The sequence below is a fragment of the Ictidomys tridecemlineatus genome, chromosome 2 (genome assembly GCF_052094955.1).
Source record: "Ictidomys tridecemlineatus isolate mIctTri1 chromosome 2, mIctTri1.hap1, whole genome shotgun sequence".
In the NCBI taxonomy this organism is placed as follows: Eukaryota; Metazoa; Chordata; class Mammalia; order Rodentia; family Sciuridae; genus Ictidomys; species Ictidomys tridecemlineatus.
Window position 1 is genome coordinate 226,650,163 of NC_135478.1, and position 18,071 is coordinate 226,668,233.

Here is an 18,071-nt window from a genome sequence, read left to right on the forward strand (position 1 = left end):
GGTGAAGCCTAAACCTCATTGCTTTTAACAAGTGCTCAGGCCAATTAATGTTGCTTATCATGGGTATTGAGCCCTGTGGGGCTAATGTGATATTATACTGTATTTTATGTGAACTGCAACCACTGGGGCAGACTGTTATCCCGTACTCTCTGCATGAGAAACCCTCTCCTGAAACAGATGTTGCCTCCGGCCACGGTGAACTACTGCCCGGACTAGGGTGGAGGAAGTCAAAGGTGTTCCACCAGGCACTGAGCAGCAGTTCTTGAGGCGAACGTCCTAAAAGGACTTGGGGGAGGGCCGTCACCTGCTTACACACTCAGTAACTGGGGAAAAGAGTCCTGAGTCCTGCGCGGAGACCTTGGTGGCACCTGACACCCTGAGGACCCTAGTAAGTATTTGGCACTGCGTGTTAATCCAGAAGGGTGGCTGGATGAGGTTAGTGTCATTCCTCTCAAGAAGTTCAATGCTTTGAGTTCAGACACTGCTTTTTAATTTTTAACTTATAAGGGATGCAGATTTTCCTCCTTTTCCTACACTGTACTCAGTTCCCCTGTTAATTGTAAAAGCAATGCGTTTTTTAAAAGTAATTTAAAAGTTCTTGACCAAGAATTTTTTATTTCAGAGGAGGGGATATTCACCAACGTAATCTGGCATGACTGGGCCAAAGAGGAGCATCCACACCATTGTGGCCGAATTCCACCAGAGTTGTGCCCTCTCGCACGCACCACGGCCAGCAGTGGGAGTCGTTTTCACGGCCGCTCTCTACATTTATACGTCTCATCATAATACTACACATTTTGTCTTTTTCTTCTTTATTTAATGGTGGTACTGGGGATGGAACCCAGGACCTTGCAGGCCACGGCGCTACCCCCCAGCCCTTTCCACCTTTGCCGCCGTCTCCCAGGTTGCTCCGGCTGCGGGGAACCGGGGACCCCCTGCCCCAGCCCGCAGGCCTGGGATTTCAGGCGCGCGCCACGGCGCCCTGCGGCCGCTCGGAATCCTCAACCGCGGGCGCCTTTCTCCCGGGTCGGTGCCCACCAGCTTCGCGGAACACGCGGGTCGCCGCGCCGCGCCCCCCGGACCTCCCCGCGCTCCCACCTCCCTGCGGGCCCCCTTCTGTCCTTCTGGTCCCCTCCACTTTGGAGATGTCCTTGCTTTTTCTTTTTCCCCGACTAGCTTCCACGTATGAGAGAAAATACACAGCATTTCTCGTCCTAGGTTTGGCACCTGTTCTGGGTAAGAATAAGAAGCTTTGGGCCGCGGCCCCCGCGCGGTGACGTCAGGGGTCGGGCGGTGACGTCAGACGCGGCGCGGGGCGGGGCCGCCCCTGACGTGGCGCCGGCGGTCTCTTGGTTGAGGCTGCGGCGCGGGGACCGCACGAACCGGCGTCAGCCTCCAAGTCCCGCTCGGCCGCCCTCCTGGGCCCCGTGGCCCTGGGCTGTGGCGGGAGGGAAGATGCCGCAGCCCGAGCGTCGGAAGGCCGCGGCCCTGGGCTGCGCGCATCGCGGTGAGTAGCTGCGGACGGCGGCGCCTGGCCCCGCGCGGCCTCCGTCGGCGTCCCGGCGGGCTCGGGCGGGCTCGGGGCGACTCCGGTGCGCGCGGCTGCCCGCGGGGCAGGCCCCGCGCGTCCCCTCGGCGGTGTGCTCGGCCCGGGAATGCGGCCGGCCCGGGAACCCCGCGGCGCCGCACGTGCGCGCTGCGGTGACGGGGGCGCGGAGCCCGCCCGCGGGTCCCGGGAGCGGCGCCGCTCCGGCGACGGCTCCGCTTCTACCGCGGGAGGAAGTGTGTCTGGCTTTCCGCCGTGAAGGGCCGGACCGCGGAAGCAGCGGCCGGCTGCGGGATGGCGCCGCCGGGGGCCCGTACCCGGCCTGCACCGCCCCTCTCGGGTCCCGCGCCCCTCCGCGGCCCCGGGCTGAGCGGCCCCCGGCTGCGGTTTGCGCTCTGTCCCTCGGAAGCCCCGAAGGTGGCAGCCTCCCCTGCCTCGGGGAGAACGGGACCCGGCCCGCGCCCTGCGCCCCTCGGTCTCGGTGCCGCCGGTGCGGAGCGTGTGCTGGGACTGGGGGCTGCGGTGCTAAGACGCGGCGGGAAGGTCGCGGTTTCCGCTGACCTGCGGCAGTGAGTACGTTGGTGTCACCGTCTGCGACCTGAAAACCTTTTCATCATTCCTGACCAGCTGTGCCGGTCAGCGGTGACTCCCGCTTCCGCCGTTCTCGGTGCATTTGCCGCCTCAGGCCCCTCCTAAGTGGGATCGCAAGCACTCGTCCTGTGGTGTCTGCCCTGTCCACGGGTGAAGGTCCGTGTGGCAGCATGCACCCAACCTCAGTCCTTTTTTTCACGCACGTGTGAGCCACCATTTGTTTATCTGCTTATCTGTCCCTCCACGGACACTGGGTTACCCGCCTTTTTGCGCTTGCGACTCGTGCTCCTGTGGACATGGACTTACATGTGTCTGTCTGAGTCTGTTTTCTGTTTGGAGTATATTTCAGCGGTGGAATTACTGGGTCACGTGGTAATTCCGTTTAACTTTGTGTAACTTACAAACGTTTCATATTAAAAGCTCCCTTCTTAAAGACCTTCGCGTGGGCGCGGGTTCTCCTCCCTCTCCCCCTCTCTCCCCGCCTCTCTCTTTTTTTGGGGGGGAGTTCGGGGTCCTCCACTACTGAGCCACATCCGCAGCCCTGTTTTACATTTTATTTAGAGACACTTGCTTATTGTCTTGCTTTTACTAAGACTGGCTTTGATCCCCTTGCCTCATCTCCAAGCCACTGGGATTACAGGCATGCACCACCGTGCCTGCCATTAAAAGACCTTCTTCTGAATGGATTGCTAGATCTGTTGGCTCCACTCAGCACTTACCTGCTTGACCTCTGTAAATCTTAGCAGCACTTCCTGTTGTTCATTGTGTGTTCTCCCTGTTGTCCTTCATAGGCTCTTGCCCCGTATGCAGTCCTTCACTGTGCACCCCAGACATTCAGGGATTGCTCCCTGTATCCCTTTTGCTATCTTCATTACTTAAACCCTCCTCTGCTATTGTTTCCATGTAATTTAAGCTATAATTTTGATGTTTCTTTTCAACTTCTGAGACCTGGATTTGAACTTGAAGCTTACCTCTGTTTCCCTGCCAGTGACTCTTGACTGTAACATGTCTAAAACAAAATCCCTATCTGTACTCCTCCATCCCTGTTCTCTCTGTGTGCTGCCTGTGAATACTTGAGAGCGGGGTGTTTTGTTTCCCCTTTTCCCTTAGTAACCCGTTTCCTTTTAGGCTGAGTATCACACACAGTTCTACCTCTGGTCTTCCTTTCCCACAGGCTTACACAGCCTGACATCAAGCCACAATAGCCTCTTACTGGAATTTTTCTCAATGGATTCCCTGATTCCAAACATCCCTCTTCTGTCCCAAACCATTTTCTACACTGTTCCTAGGGTTTTCTTCCTAATATAGATTTGCTTAAAGACAACAGGTAGCTCTTTTGCATGCAGAACAAGTTTATTTTCAGCATCAAAGACCCACCACCATGCCTGGCTTTAGGTTGTCTTACAGACAACTGAACAAGCTTTTCACACAAAGGAATCACCAGACTAACTGACATTGTTGACTATATTTAGATAAATAAAAATTGAATTTAAGCATATCAGCAAGGAACTGGATATTCCATACAGGGATGCAGCAAATCTGAAAATTAAACAACTAAATACTATATCTAAAAATGTGGTAGCCAAAATTTAGGAATCAGATTCATAGCAGATTAGACGCTGCTGAAGAAGAAAATCTGATGAACTGAATGATCAGAAGAAACCTCCCTGAATTAAGTGTCAGAGGGGAAAGGATGGGAAACTTTGAAGAGCGTGAGAAAAAGAGGATGAAATGAGAAGATCTAACTTTTGGTTGGAATCCTTGGAAAGACGGAAAGGTAGAACAAATATTTGAAGAGATTAGGGCTGAGAATTTTTAAATCTGTTGAAAAGTAACAATCACAGAATAATAAATACTAAGAAGGATAAAATGAGTTAATTTTCCCCTTCTAAATACAGTTATCCTTTGCATAGTCACCTTTTGACTAACAAGGAGCATGTGTAAAATAGCAGGTCCCCTGAGATTATACTGGAGCTGAAAACCCCTATTGCCTAGTGACTGGTGGCTGTCATGATGTCACAATGAAATGCTGGCTTGTGTTGGTGACACTAGTGCAGACACGCCTGCTGTGCTCCCCGTGGCAATTATGTGTAATGCTCCGTAATAAATGACTGTCTCCCTGATGTGTTTACTGTGCTTTGCTTTCATTGCTGTAGAATGTTCTCTTATTGAAAAACAAGTTTACTATAAAACTGCATTCTTGGGCAGGCAGCGGCCTCACACGTCAGGTGTGCTGCATCTCTCTCTTTTTTTTTTATTTTAAAAAGAGAGAGAGAGAATTTTTTAATATTTATTTTTTAGTTATCGGCGGATACAACATCTTTGTTTGTATGTGATGCTGAGGATCGAACCCGGGCCGCACACATGTCAGGCTACCACTTGAGCCTGTGCTGCATCTCTTGATTGAGTCATTTTCTTCTGTGCTTGGTTGACTCCCACGGTCTGTTCATCATGGCTCTGGGAGTGGTCGGCTACATTACTCACGTGCACACCATGTAGCTTACATGTACAGTAGGCATACTCTGTTGTTCATATTATGATTGTACTGCTCAAGGACACATTTCTCAGCACCTCCCAGTTGGTAGGTGAAGTGTGACTAATTTTCCTTATCTTGAGTGAGTGTAAGTTTCCTCCTCCCTTCTCTTTCCTTCTTCCTAATTTTAGCAGTGGATTTCAGTATTCTACTGAGAATAAGAGTTTTTCTAACAGACAATTACATGGTATTTTATCACATTTTTGAGTTTATATGCAGGGGTTTCAAAGATTTTGAATGGAAAGAAAGGATATAACTGCTGTATGAAGTTCATGAGTTAAGGACCTCTTAAAGATAAGAGGTAGTTCAGTAGGAGAGTGCTTCCCAAGAATGTGTGAGGTCTTGGTTTAGTCTCCAAAACTGCAAAAAACAAAACAAAACAAAACAAAACAAAGAAAGAACAAGCCTTCCAAATCTAAAGGAATATTCAGTAGTGTAGGAGTTTTAGACAGAATGGGCTCCTCCAAGGCAGAGCCCCTCTCTGGTGTCCCTGGGTGTATTGTCCTTCTATCTCCCTAGAGGACAGTCAGCCTCTCATAGGTAGTGGCATACTTGAGAGTAAAGGCTATGTGTCTAAGGATGCAGACTAGGAGTCTTTGTAGAGTGCAAGTGATGATCTCTGAATAATTTTGTATAATAATTTGGAGACTTGGACATGTGATCATTATAGCTAACTTGAGGGGAGAGTTATCTTTAATTTTGTGAGAGACATAAATTTACATTTTTTTATGGCATACATTTTAGAGAATGACAAATAAGAAATTGTTGGTCTGTTTCCTGGGAGGTGGCCCAGCAGAGTGATTAAGGTCTCATGTCAGACGACCGGATTCAAATCCCTGTTTCTCTGCTTCCTTCTGTTCTTAGGGAAGGTCGCTCCATTTCTGTAAGAGCAAGAGGATATAATCCTTGTTCTTTCTGTTTTACACTCTGGACTAGCTTTTTGAGTTTTTCCTTGGTCTTAGTTTTATACTGACTAATGTACCTAGTTCACTTTGTGAGTGCTGCAGACTCCAAGAAACTGAGGACATGACAGCAGAAGAGAACTTGGGTCACATGGTTAGGGCTATTGACTTGCTAGGATTCTTCTGGCCCTGGGCAGTGGGTGTGGAAGGCTGTGCTGGTGTCTGTACTTGTGCTTGCTTCAGTTGGCTGTGCTGAAAGCCATTTTAGTTGCTCAGTTGTTTGGATACTGATGAGTTCCTCACAACTTAAACATTCAGGGTCACTCCAGGGGAACTGGGCTGCGTGAAATAACTACATAAGAGACAGAAATATCATTTTCTTTGGGGGTGCTTTGACGGGTCCTCTGATCTTAAGGGTATGCAGAAAGACAGTAGCTCCTGCAAATCCCCTTTTATTGAGGAGAAGCAATTCAAATAGGCAAGGGGTCAGGTTTCAAGGGGCTGAGTCTAGTTTCATGATGTCTGCTGTCAGCAGGTTGACTGACATCTAGGAAGGCCACATCCAAGGGCAGAGCAAGAGAAGGGGACACTCAAAGGGCGTTTCCTTGGAACATTTTATCCCAAACAGGGCAAGGGGGTAATATCACAAAGGAACAGGTGAGTGTAGCTCGACCCATGGGGCTGCAGGAAGGCACATTTGGTTGCATTTTTACTACTGTCAAGATGGGGCTATACCGTCTTCGGCTAGTTAAAAGCAGCCAGATCAAGGGGAGTGACTGACAGTGCCTCAACTGATCAGGAGAGGAAAACACTGGTCACACGATGTGATAGCCTCCTACAGGATACCTTAGAAGGGTTCTAGTGACCATTTGTTCTCATTCACTTATTTCATCTTCACCTCGTGTGGAATGGGTTTAATCCTCCTTACTGGAAGGAAGGCGGCAGAGGTAACTGAGTTTTTATTGTTCTGGGCTGGAAGTGGTGCTGCTGTCTCAAAGTCCTTCTCGGGCTGCGCAGTGCAAGTTTGGACTTTGAACTTGTGTGCGTGGGTCACATGCCATGCCACTTCCCACCATGCTTATACTCCTTTCCAGGTGATTCATACATTCATCTGCTGGGCTTTTGTGTCCCTGTGCGAGCATGCTGTCCACTGTTTCTGTTGGGACTGGCAACAAGACAGCAGCTTTTGGATGAGTCCTGGCAGTCTTGAATGGACAAAAAGGGTCAGAAATGAAAACTAAAACACAGCAGAATGAAATAAAGGCATTGGCACAGTGGGAGGGCTGACTTATAGAGTGTCACATGCATTCAGAGGATCCAGTGAAACAGGTGTGCCTGTCGACTGCTGACCTCCTGCTTGCCCCACGAGGCTGTGGCGTCATTGTCTTCGGCAGGCTGTGGTGAGCGAGGGCTGCTGCCGTGAGGTGGGCATTTGTTCAAGAATGTGGCAAAGGCCAGGGTCGCCCCTCCAGCTGCTCCCAAGGTCCTCAGTGGCTCTTAGCACTGAGCTACGATGCCCGTCCTCTCAGGTTCTTTTTCTTTGGTGTTGGTTTCCTTAAATTCGTTTCTTTCTCCCATTAGCACTGCCTTGTGGGTTTTTGCTGGTGGCATATAATGTCAGATGCAGGTAGTTCTTTTGGTTTCCTCATGGGGAAGAACTTCCTGAACCAGAGGGCCGCAGGGGCTCCCTCCTAGGGAATCTGCCCTTGGGATTTGCTCTGAGCCCATCAGCCACCTGTGGGCGATGGATGGTACGACTGGTGGCAGTGCTCGCCTATGGTTGTCCAGGGAAGATGAAAAACAAGAAGGAATAATGATGGGTGTTTTGTGTTGTCATCACCTGGCAATTTCACAGGGGTCAATGGGAACAGCACTGCTGTAAATTAATATTGATGTCCACATGATCTTGGCTGAGTTAGATGTGCCTGGGTCTATGGGAAGGCTGACAGATGTTTGCTGTTGACAGTCTGGAATACAGATCGACTTAGGAAGAAAGTAGCTGGAAACCACTGAAAGGTAACATTTAGCATTTAAAGACAGACATCTTAAGCCTCATCAGTCATTGTCAAGTGATTTTTGTATTGGTAGAAAATGAAAGTTGTCCTGTGAAAAAATTTGTCTGATCGAGGGTGTGAGAATTCCGACTGGACAGTGGTTCATAGAGGACAAATTATTCTTTGAATCTTGTTTTTAGAACATTTGTTCCTTGTTCAGATATTTGACAAGTTAATGAAATTAAAATATTCTTTCCTTTCAGGGTACTTAAAACCCATTCTTTTTCCTTTGTGCATTTTGGTATGGAAATCCTGGTGCCTCTGGGATTAAAAGGTCTTGGTACTTCCTTGGAAGCCTTAAGCTACTTAGCTCGCTCTAAAGTTCTTATTTTTATGTTATGAAGTTTTTTCTTAAGATTTTTTAAAATCTCACTTATTAAATAATTGCATATTCTTTGCAGAAAATGTTTAAAATAAAAGTACAAAAAATTAGCCATAATGCTACAAAATCTGAGTCTGATAAACTTATTTTTTGGTGGTTGCCAAAAGCAGTGACATTTTTTAAATGGTGTAGAGAAATTAAAAAATAGTAGATTATGTAGTAAACATTAATAGTGGTGAGATTTCAGGTGGTTTTAAAATATTTTCCTTTTTTGATAATATGTACATTTTCAATTTTTAGTGCAATAGTGAGAGCTTCAAATGTGAGTTAGCAATATCCTGAGTGGCTGGCATACAGTACTCCTGCCATGGCCTCGCCTTTTCTTTAGAATTACATGGATTTTCAGGGGAAAAAAAAGTATTATTCAGTACATTGATTAGATGTGAGGCTGTCCCTGGAAGGTTCGTGGAGCCCCAGTGAACTTACATGAGGTACCACGCACAATTCAGTAGCTGGGATGTGTCCTTGCCAACAGGATGGTTGTGGGATCATCAGGAGTGGCTCTTCTCAGCTCAAAGCACAGTGCAGATGGTCTCTGACTCTGGTTTGACTTGGGATTCCTCAATTTTATTGTGGTTCAGAAGCTGTACACTTTTGGTAGAAGCTGCTTCACAGTTTGAATTTGGATCCTCTGTCTATCCCCTGATCTGCGTGGCTTGTTGGTCTTGAGGTTGTGAGGCTGGCTCAGCAGTGGTGCAGTCGCTGTGGACTGGGCGGGGGCGACAGCAGCGATTAGGTGCACTTTGTGCCTGATGTTTCCAGCTGACAATAGGTGTAATTGGGACCCAGCTCCCTGCAAGTTGAGGAGCATCTGTGTTGAGCATTGACATCTATCCTCTGCCCCGATCTGATGATGCTGGGAGTTAAACTGAGTGTCATCTTAGCCTTGATCCAGCAATAGCAGCTGCTGGCAGGAACGGTAGGTTGTCTTCTGAGGGGTTGGATTGTGTTCACCTCACCAACTGTGGCTTCTAATCCAGCCACACCCAGCCCCATGTGACTTATTTGTTCAAGTGGTTTGTGGAAGGTGCTAGAAACTCAGTATCATGCTTCATGTTTTCTTTTTCCTTTCTCAGCTTTCTAACATAAGCATGTGTGTGTGCATGCGTTTATATGTAGCATTCTGCATAAGCTTTTCTCATCTTTTCACCAGGTAATGTAACAGAGATTCATCTGTACACAGCAATATTTATTTCTTATTTACAGCTGCATCTTGCTCTGCTTTGTAGGTCTTCTGAGTTTGTTCAGCCAGCCTGGTACTAATGGATGATGGTGTTGGTTTCAGCCTTTTGCTATTACAGGTGATCCTATAGTGAACAGCCTTCAGTGTGCATTTCTCCTACTTTTACATGAGGGCTGGATTACTAGGAGTCACACTGCTGAGTCAGAGGGAAACTGCGTCTGATTTCACTGGATATTGCCGGATTACCCTGCACAGACACTACCTTACATGAGTACCTGCAGGCCCACCACCATGTGGTCATCTCTCACGGTTTTCTAAGTTGGGAAATGATATCTCAGTGTAACTGTAGTTTTCCTTTCTCTTATATAAGCAGGGTGGAGTGGTTTTTCACATGGTTAAGAACCATTTGTATTTCTGTTTCTTTAAACAGTCTTTGTAGTTGTTGGTCCTTCACGTTTAGGGTGTTCCCCCCCCCCCCTTTCCTTGGTATCAGGGATGAACCCAGGGGCACTTAAACACTGAGCCACATCCCCAGCCCTTTTTATATTTTATTTACAGACAGGGCTCACTGAGTTGCTCAGGACCTTGCTAAGTTGTTGAGACTTGAACTTATTATGATCTTCCTGCCTCAGCCTCCCAAGCTAAGCAGCTGAGATTACAGGTATGCGCCATCACACCCAGTTTAGGGTTTCTTTTTTTGAGAGTGTGACCAAGAGACCTGGGGTGACCCCTGTGATTTCCTGCCACCTGATGCTTGTGGTTTGAGTAGTACATTCCTCCAGGACCAAGGACTTGCTTATAGTCATAGACTAGTGGAGGAGATGCACCATCAGCCCCTTGATGGGGTTGTGACTGCTTCACATTGTGTGGCTGTCATAAGAGACAGTAGTTAGGCTGCACCTTATTGTCAGCTTGATGAGCATAGGGACCATGTTTGCAAAGCCACTGTGGCAAGAAACTGCAGACATCTCCAGGACCTGAGTGTGGCTTGTCAGCATACAGCCACTAAAAAGCCACAGGGAAATGAGTTCAGAGCAGTTTCTTCTTCAACTAGGCCTCTGGTAAGACATAGCTTAGCTGACAACTGGACAGCAGGTTTGGGGACCTTGGAAGAGGGCCCAGCCAAGCTGTTGCTCCCTTGATCCATGGAAATTGTGAGCTAATAAATATGTGTTGTTTTAAGCCTCTGAGTTTGTAGTAATGTGTTACACAGCAATGAAAAACTAGTACTGAGCTCATATGCTTTTGCATTTGACACTATTTGATACTAGTTGCCAATATTTTTCATACTTTATCATTTGTCTTTTTGCTTTTAGTGTCTTTTGCTATCCAAAGGTTGTCTTTATGTGTTTTAATATAACCTACATTATTTTTCCTGTATTGTTTTTGAAATTTTTAGTCACCCTAGTCAAAATTTTGCCCATTCTTTGGTGATATTTTCCATTTAGTTAAACAATCATCTCTACATCATTTGGTAAATAGTCACACGCGTCCTCTGGTTTGTGGTGTTGCCTTTCTTCATACTAAGGCTGCACTAAATTTATTTGTGTTTATGCTTGCTCTCTAAATCCATGTGTGTAGTTGGGTCTGTTTTCACTCCTTTTCCCATTGGTTCTTAAGTCTCTGGTGAGTCGTGCCTCACTGTTCAGATACAAAGCTCTGCCATTTCTTATCCAGCAGGGCTCAACCCACTCCTGGTTCTTCCAGGTTTCCCTGGTGTCCTTTCCATGTTCACCCTTTTCCAGATGAATTTAATAATCAACGTGTCTAGCTCCAGAAAAAAATCTGACAGTGTTAAGTGTGTACTTAATATTTCATTTTATCTTAAGATTTTTGGATTCATATTCATAAATGAGATGTTTAGGAGAGAGGTTTAATCTTTGCCAGATTTTCATAGCAATGTTATACCCATTTCACTAAAACAAATTTGGAAGATTTCCTTTTTAAAAAAGTTATCTAGCCTAAATATTTATCTTATTAGTGATGTTAGGTCTTGGAAGGATTGGAAGAGTCCCCTGTGACGTTCTGCCTGCTTGTTTTTGTTGTTGCTTTTTTATCCCTCCTGTCTTTGGTGGTGTTTGGGTTTTTTTTTTTTTTTTTAAGAGAGAGAATTTTTTAATATTTATTTTTTAGTTTTCGGTGGACACAACATCTTTACTTTATTTGTATGTGTTGCTGAGGATCCAACCCAGCGTCCTGTGCATGCCAGGCCAGTGCGCTGGGGCTACATCCCCAGCCCTGTTTGGTTTTTTTTTTTTTAAAGAGAGAGGGAGAGAGAGAGAGAATTCTTTTTTTTAATATTTATTTTTTAGTTATTGGCAGACACAACATCTTTGTTTGTATGTGGTGCTGAGGATCGAACCCGGGCCGCACACACGCCAGAGGAGCGCGCTACTGCTTGAGCCACATCCCCAGCCCCCTGTTTGGTTTTTTTTAAGGAACGCTTTTTGGGACTTGATATTTCCTCTACAGTGATGGGGCGTTTCTTTTGAGACTATTATCAATTTGTGTAAGCTCTATTTTCATTGAAAATTATTTTTCAGGGCTGCTGGGTATAGCCCAGTGGTAGAGAGAATGCTTGCCTAGCAGTCAGGGTTAAGTGTTGGGGTGGGTGGGGGACAAAGGTTATTTTTCTAAGTTTTCAGATTGGTTTGGGTAGAATTGTATAGGCATCTTGGCCTTTAAAAGTTCTTCCTGCAGTGGTTTTCGGGATCAGCTTTAGGAGGCCCTGGGCCTACCACGGGGGACTTGGAGCTTGCTGGCATGCTGGATGTTTTGCTTGATGGAAATGCCAGGAGGCAGTTCAGACTGCTGAGCCAGCTGCCTTCCAACCTCTCCCTTCTCACAGGGAGCCCTTGTACCCCGGATGACACTCCTTCCTAAGACTTCACATTGCATAGATGCCGAACAATAATGTCCTGCAACTTTTTCTGGAACAAATATGCTTTTAAAAATGAGGCAAACAGTGCCTATTAACCTAGGCACTGTGCTAAATAGTTGGCTTCATAAAGTGCAGATGATCCTGTCTTTTTGAAGGGTTTGCTTGCAGCAGGTAGAGCCATGCTCACACTGTAAACATACTGTTGTTTTTGATACTGGGGATTGAACCCAGGGGCTGTACCACAGAATTGTATCCCCAGGCTTTTTATTTTTGAAACAGGGTCTTGCTAAGCTGCCCAGGCCTGCCTTGAACTTGACATCCTACTGCCTCAGCTCCCCAAGTTGTTGGGATTATAGGTGCATACCTCGGTGCCTGGCTTTGCATACTGTTGGTTGAGACATCTCCAGTTCACACGTCTGGAGCATGGTTCTACTGTCATCAGCTGTGCCCATCTGCAGGCCCAGGGCTTTCTGACCACTCCTCAGCACACTGTCTGGCAACAGCTGTTACTCAGCTACACCATCACCTCTCATGCACTGGCCTATCCACATTTTCATTCTCAGAAATTCTTCCTCTCCTTCATGCCTCTCCTTGCCTAGCTTAAATTTGTGGTCTGTTATTATGATCATCCTGGTGCATGTACTCTGCCCCATTCTTTTTTTTAGTACCTCCCTGGAAAATCCTTACACCTCAAAGACACCTGTTTCTGAGCAGCTACCAGACCATGACTACAGAAAACCAAACTGACTTTAAATTCCACCTGGTTAGCCTTTTGATCATTTAATTCTGAAAATATATTCCATTGATTTCTAACTGCTCAATTTTTGACTCTATTAACTATTTGGTTTATGTTTGAAAGAGTTCACTCACTAGTTGTTTTGCATTAACTATGTGCTTTGACCTTCCTTCTAAAAGCATTTAGCTGTAGGTACTGAAGCCAGGGGTAGTTGTCTGTAGAAGACAAAGGCAACAGTACAAAGCAGAGACAGTGGCGTGTGGGTGCCAGATGTGTCGTCTATCAGTCTATATATATTGAATTAAAATTTCAGCTTTTGATTTTTGTTTGACTGTTTTAAAATCTTTAAGCAGTAAGACTTTATTATGTTACAGGCATCTGATTGTTTTGCTTTGTACTTTCTTTGTATTTGAAATGACTTGCTCTCTAAAAACTTATTTCTGAATACTGTTATGGTTAATTACATAAATGACTTGATTTTATGAATGTCTCACTTTATGTTCTTTAATTTAGTCTAATGATATGCTACACAAGAAATATTCTCTAAAGAATTATAACATGGTGTGGGAAAAATAATAGTTGTCTAATAGAGTTGCTGAGAGTTAATACGTTTTACTATTCTGGAAACTGAATCTTGATTTGTGCTATTTTGGATTTGAGGAGCTAGGGAGTTATTGGGTGAAGAATCAAGATTGGATACTTCCTGTGGGAGAAGTCTTTGAACAAAAAACTTCTTCATTTTACCCTTAGATTCTCATAGGCAACCAAAAGGAAAAAACCAATGATCATATAGTGAACAAAATGGGAAAGGCATTTCCCATTTCTGTCACAGAAACTTTACTTTTGAAATCGGACAATCAGTTTCTTGAGTTGTTTCGCATACCTTTTCCAAATATACAGTGTGGTGGCTGTTCTGACCTGATTCTCATACTGTTGTTGACTGAGGTAGTCATGATCTCCATGCATAGCATTAAGGTATTGCAGAAGAGTAATATGTTTTTGTAGAAATTCCCCGCATTTTGCAGGATGTTGATGACCAACATTTTCAGGAGTTTTTCATTCAGCTGTTACAAGCTCAAGGGGATACTGCATGGAATAGGACAGGCAAAAGCTCTTGCTCTAGTGGACCTGCCTTTCTGGCACAGAAGAGGTTAGACAGCAACTGCTAAGCCCAACAGCGAGTTGCTGTGTGCAAGAAGGGAATGAGATCTGTGGACTGAGGAAGACAGGTCTGATGGCTAGAGTTTGGGTTGCATTTTAATTAAATAAGGTAGTTTAGGTGTGGTGCCTTCTCACACTTCATTGAGAAGGCGCCATGTGAGCAGTTGTGAAATTACCTGCTAGGTGAAGGGCTTGAGGCAGAGGCACAGCCAAAGTGTAGACCCTAATTGAATATGGTTGGTGTGTTTGCTCACCCACAAGGAGCCCTGTACCTAGGGCTCAGTGAAGAAGTGGGAGATACAGTCAAAGTGGTAAAATGTCAGGTTATGTAGGAACTTGTAGTCATAATAGCAGATGGGTACCATTTATATTATATAATAAATGTTAAATTTAGATCTAATGAGGAAAGATTAATATTTGAGAAAAAATTACCATTTGTTGAATTTCTGCTACATTCATTCTGTAGATATTTTCTAGCATCTTTTATGGGATATTCATAGTGCCATATAAAGGAAATTCAATGAAGAAGCAGATGACAAAAGCCAGCCACAGTCCTTTGGGAGATGTCCTTTGTCCAGTGAGCAGCAGAGTACACCTGTCCTGGCAGTCCTTTCCTTGGGGCTTGGCTCCTGTGCACCATAGTTTAGCTTCCTTGCTGGTGTTACCACTAGTGGGGATTTTTGTTTGGTTGGTGTTTGAATTACTTTTGTTTTTATATTGACTCATAGTTGTTACAGTGCTGGCTCCTCCCAGGAAACTCCCCCCCCCCAATCTGGCGATCGAGTCAGGAAGATTTCAGACATGGCACCCAGAGTAACAGGCATGAGTTTATTGAAGGGATAGGAAAAGGGAAAGGGCACACTCTTGAGGGAGAGAGTGGGTCCTCTCAGGAGAGAGGAGAGGTGTGCTTCTCCTGCCTTCCAGTTTTTTGGGGTTCCAGGGAAGTTTCCAGAGAGTCCAGCCCAGGTTCACCTCTTGACTTCTGACTGACAGCAGTGTGGCATTAGACTTTCAAGTCCCCATTGCCATGACAACTCGAGGTTACTTTGGCCTATGCTGACTGGTTGTAACTGGATTATTTTTTAAACTAATTAATTAATGTATTTGTTCTAATTTGTTACACATGAGAGCAGAATGCATTTCAGTTCATAGTACACAAATGGAGCACAATTTTTTATTTCTTTGGTTGTGCACAAAGTAGAGTCACACCATTTGTGTCTTCATACATGTATCCAGGGTAATGATATCCATCTCCTTCCATTGTCTTTCCTACCCCCATCCCCTGCCTCCTCTGCCTTTCCCTCCCTTTGACCTATCTAAAGTTCCTCCATTCCTCCCATGCTCCTCCCCCACTCCCACTATGGATCAGCATCCACTTATCAGAGAAAACATTCAGCCTTTGGTTTTTTGGGATTGGCTAACTTCACTTAGCATGATATTCTCCAACTCTTATCTATTTGCTGGCAAATGCCGTGATTTTATTTTCTTTTAGTGCTGAGTAATATTCCATTGTGTATATATGCCACAGTTTCTTTATCCATTCTTTATCCATTAACCAACCCGAAGGGCATCTAAGTTGGTTCCACAATTTAGCTATTATAAATTGTGCTGCTGTAAACATTGATGTGGCTGGGTCCCTGTAGTATGCTGTTTTTAAGTCCTTTGGGTATAGACCAAGGAGTGGGAAGCTGGATCAATTGGTGGTTCCATTCCCAGTTTTTAAAGGAATCTTCTTACTGGTTTCCAGATTGGCTGCACCAATTTGCAGTGTCACCAGCAATGTGTGAGTGTGTCTTTTCCCCATATCCTTGCCAACACTTATTGTTGCTTGCATTTTTGATAACTACCATTCTGAGTGAGATGGAATCTTAGAGTCGTTTTGATTTGCATTTCTTTAATTGCTAGAGATGATGAACATTTTTTATGCATTTGTTGATTGATTTATATCTTCTGAGAAGTGTCTGTTCAGTTCCTTAGCCCATTTATTGATTGAGTTATTATTATTATTATATTTAATGTTAAGTTTTTTGAGTTCTTTATATATCCTGGAGATTAGCTCTCCATCTGATGTGTGTGTGGTAAAAATTTGCTCCCATTCTGTAGGCTCTCTATTCACCTCACTGATTGTTTCTTTTGCTGAGAAGAAGCTTTTCAGTTTGAAATCATCCCATTTATTGATTCTCTATTTTATTTCTTGTGCTTTAGGAGTCTTGATGAGGAAGAAGGGGCCTAACCTGACATGATGAAGATTTGGGCCTACTTTTTCTTCATTAGGCGCAGGGTCTCTGATCTAATTCCTAGGTCCTTGATCCACTTTGAGTTCAGTCTTGTGCGTGCTACCTATGGATTTCCAATTTGCCCAGCACCATTTGTTGAAGAGGCTATCTTTTCTCCAATATATGTTTCTGGCACCCTTGTCTAGTATAACTATTTATGTGGGTTTGTCTCTGTGTCCTCTATTCTGTACCATTGGTCTACAAGTCTATTTTGGTGCCAATGCCATGCTGGTTTTGTTACTATCGCTCTGTAGTATAGTTTAAGGTTTGGTACTGTGATGCTACTTGCTTCACTCTTCTTGCTCAGGATTGCTTTGGCTATTCTGGGTCTCTTATTTTTCTAGATGAATTTCATGATTACTTTTTCTGTTTCTATGAGGAGTGGCTTTAGGATTTTTGATTGGAATTGCATTGAATCTGTATAGTGCTTTTGGTAACATGGTCATTTTGACAATGTTAATTCTGCCTATTCAAGAACAAGGGAGATCTTTCCACCATCTTCTAAGGTCTTTAACTTCTTTCTTCAGAGTTTTGTAATTTTCATTGTAGAGGTCTTTCACCCCTTTCATTGATTCCCAGGTGTTGTTTTTTTTGTTTGTTTTTTTAAGGCTGTTGTACATGGGGTAGTTTCCTAGTTTCTCTTTCAGAGGATTCATTACTGATGTACACAAATGCATTTGATTTATGGGTATTGAAGACAATAGAGAGAGTAAAACAAACAAACATAAAAAAGTAAGAAAAATTAAAAATGTAAAGACGGGAGATAAAATAATATACAACACCACTGTAATATACTATTCAGATGTCCCAGTCCTCAGTAGCCTAATGCAAGAAAAGTACTTTGTTTCACAAATGTTGGGGATGTGAGGGCAGAAAAAGGGAGAGGTAAAAGAAGGGGAAAAAGAAAAGAAAAAATCTCAAAGGAAAATTAAAGGATTGTTTCTGTTGGAGGTCAGTATCTTTCCAGCTCCCTTCTCATCCTATAGGTGGGGTTGTCTGTTGTTTGCTGATGTCTCCACCCTCAGGGTGGGAGGGTTGGTTTGGGGGCGGAGCTTCTGGAGGTGGGGTATAGCACTTGCCAGTCCTCAAGGATCTCCTTTTGGGCCTGCTCATGTGATGTGGGTGCCTGGTCTTATATGCTTATATCGCCTGTAGACCTCCTGGTCTCTACTTTAGTATCTAAACTATATCTCACTCACCCCTTCCTTTCTAATTCCCATCATAAGGACAGGGAAAACAGAATTATCTCAAAAATTTTTTTGGAAATAACTGTTAGATCTAGAGTAGGTTTGGGGGCAGGTGTAATGTTCAATTAGAGATGAGAATCTTTTTTTAACTTACTATATTTAACAACAGATTTTAAGATCCTTGCATTAGAAAGTGATCTGTGGACTGGGGATATCACTTGGTGCTGGAACACTTGCCTGCCATGCTTGTAGCTCTGGGGTTGTCCCCTGCACCATAAACATACAGAAAGAGTGTTGTACCTTTACAGTTGGAAAAAACTGTAAATGTCCTGTGGTGGCACCTGTGATGCTTGCATTGTCCTCATAGAAAGTTAAAATCTGGAAAACATTGCCAGACTGACAGCCCTGGGGGCAAAGGTGGACAGTGCCTGTGGCAAGGAGGTGTGAATCGGCTCTGGGCCTGTTTTTTTCTGGGCCTCAGCACCTTGGCCTGCCCTTCTAATCCTTGGACCCTTTTTAACAACTCCATGCTGTCTGGGATCTCCCTGTGGCTGAATCCACTAACAGTACGTACATGGGTCTTAGTCAATGGTTTGGGAAATAGCGAGTGTGTATTTGGTGGGTGATTTAAAGTGTATT

The 18,071-nt window shown here is 44.7% G+C and overlaps 1 protein-coding gene across 7 annotated transcripts in view; it reads left to right on the forward strand.

The window, feature by feature from the left end:
• Positions 1-1,315: 1,315 nt before the first annotated feature.
• Positions 1,316-18,071, forward strand: part of Galnt11 (polypeptide N-acetylgalactosaminyltransferase 11) — a 41,940-nt gene continuing 25,184 nt past the window's right edge. For 3 of the 7 annotated variants that reach the window (XR_013435515.1, XM_078040884.1, XM_078040888.1), the window contains exon 1: positions 1,318-1,507. The gene's annotated coding sequence lies outside the window, so the exon portion shown is untranslated. Of the gene's footprint in view, positions 1,508-17,317; positions 17,999-18,071 lie in introns of those variants that run through there. The other 4 variants (XM_078040889.1, XM_078040887.1, XM_078040886.1 and 1 more) reach the window with 4 other exon arrangements.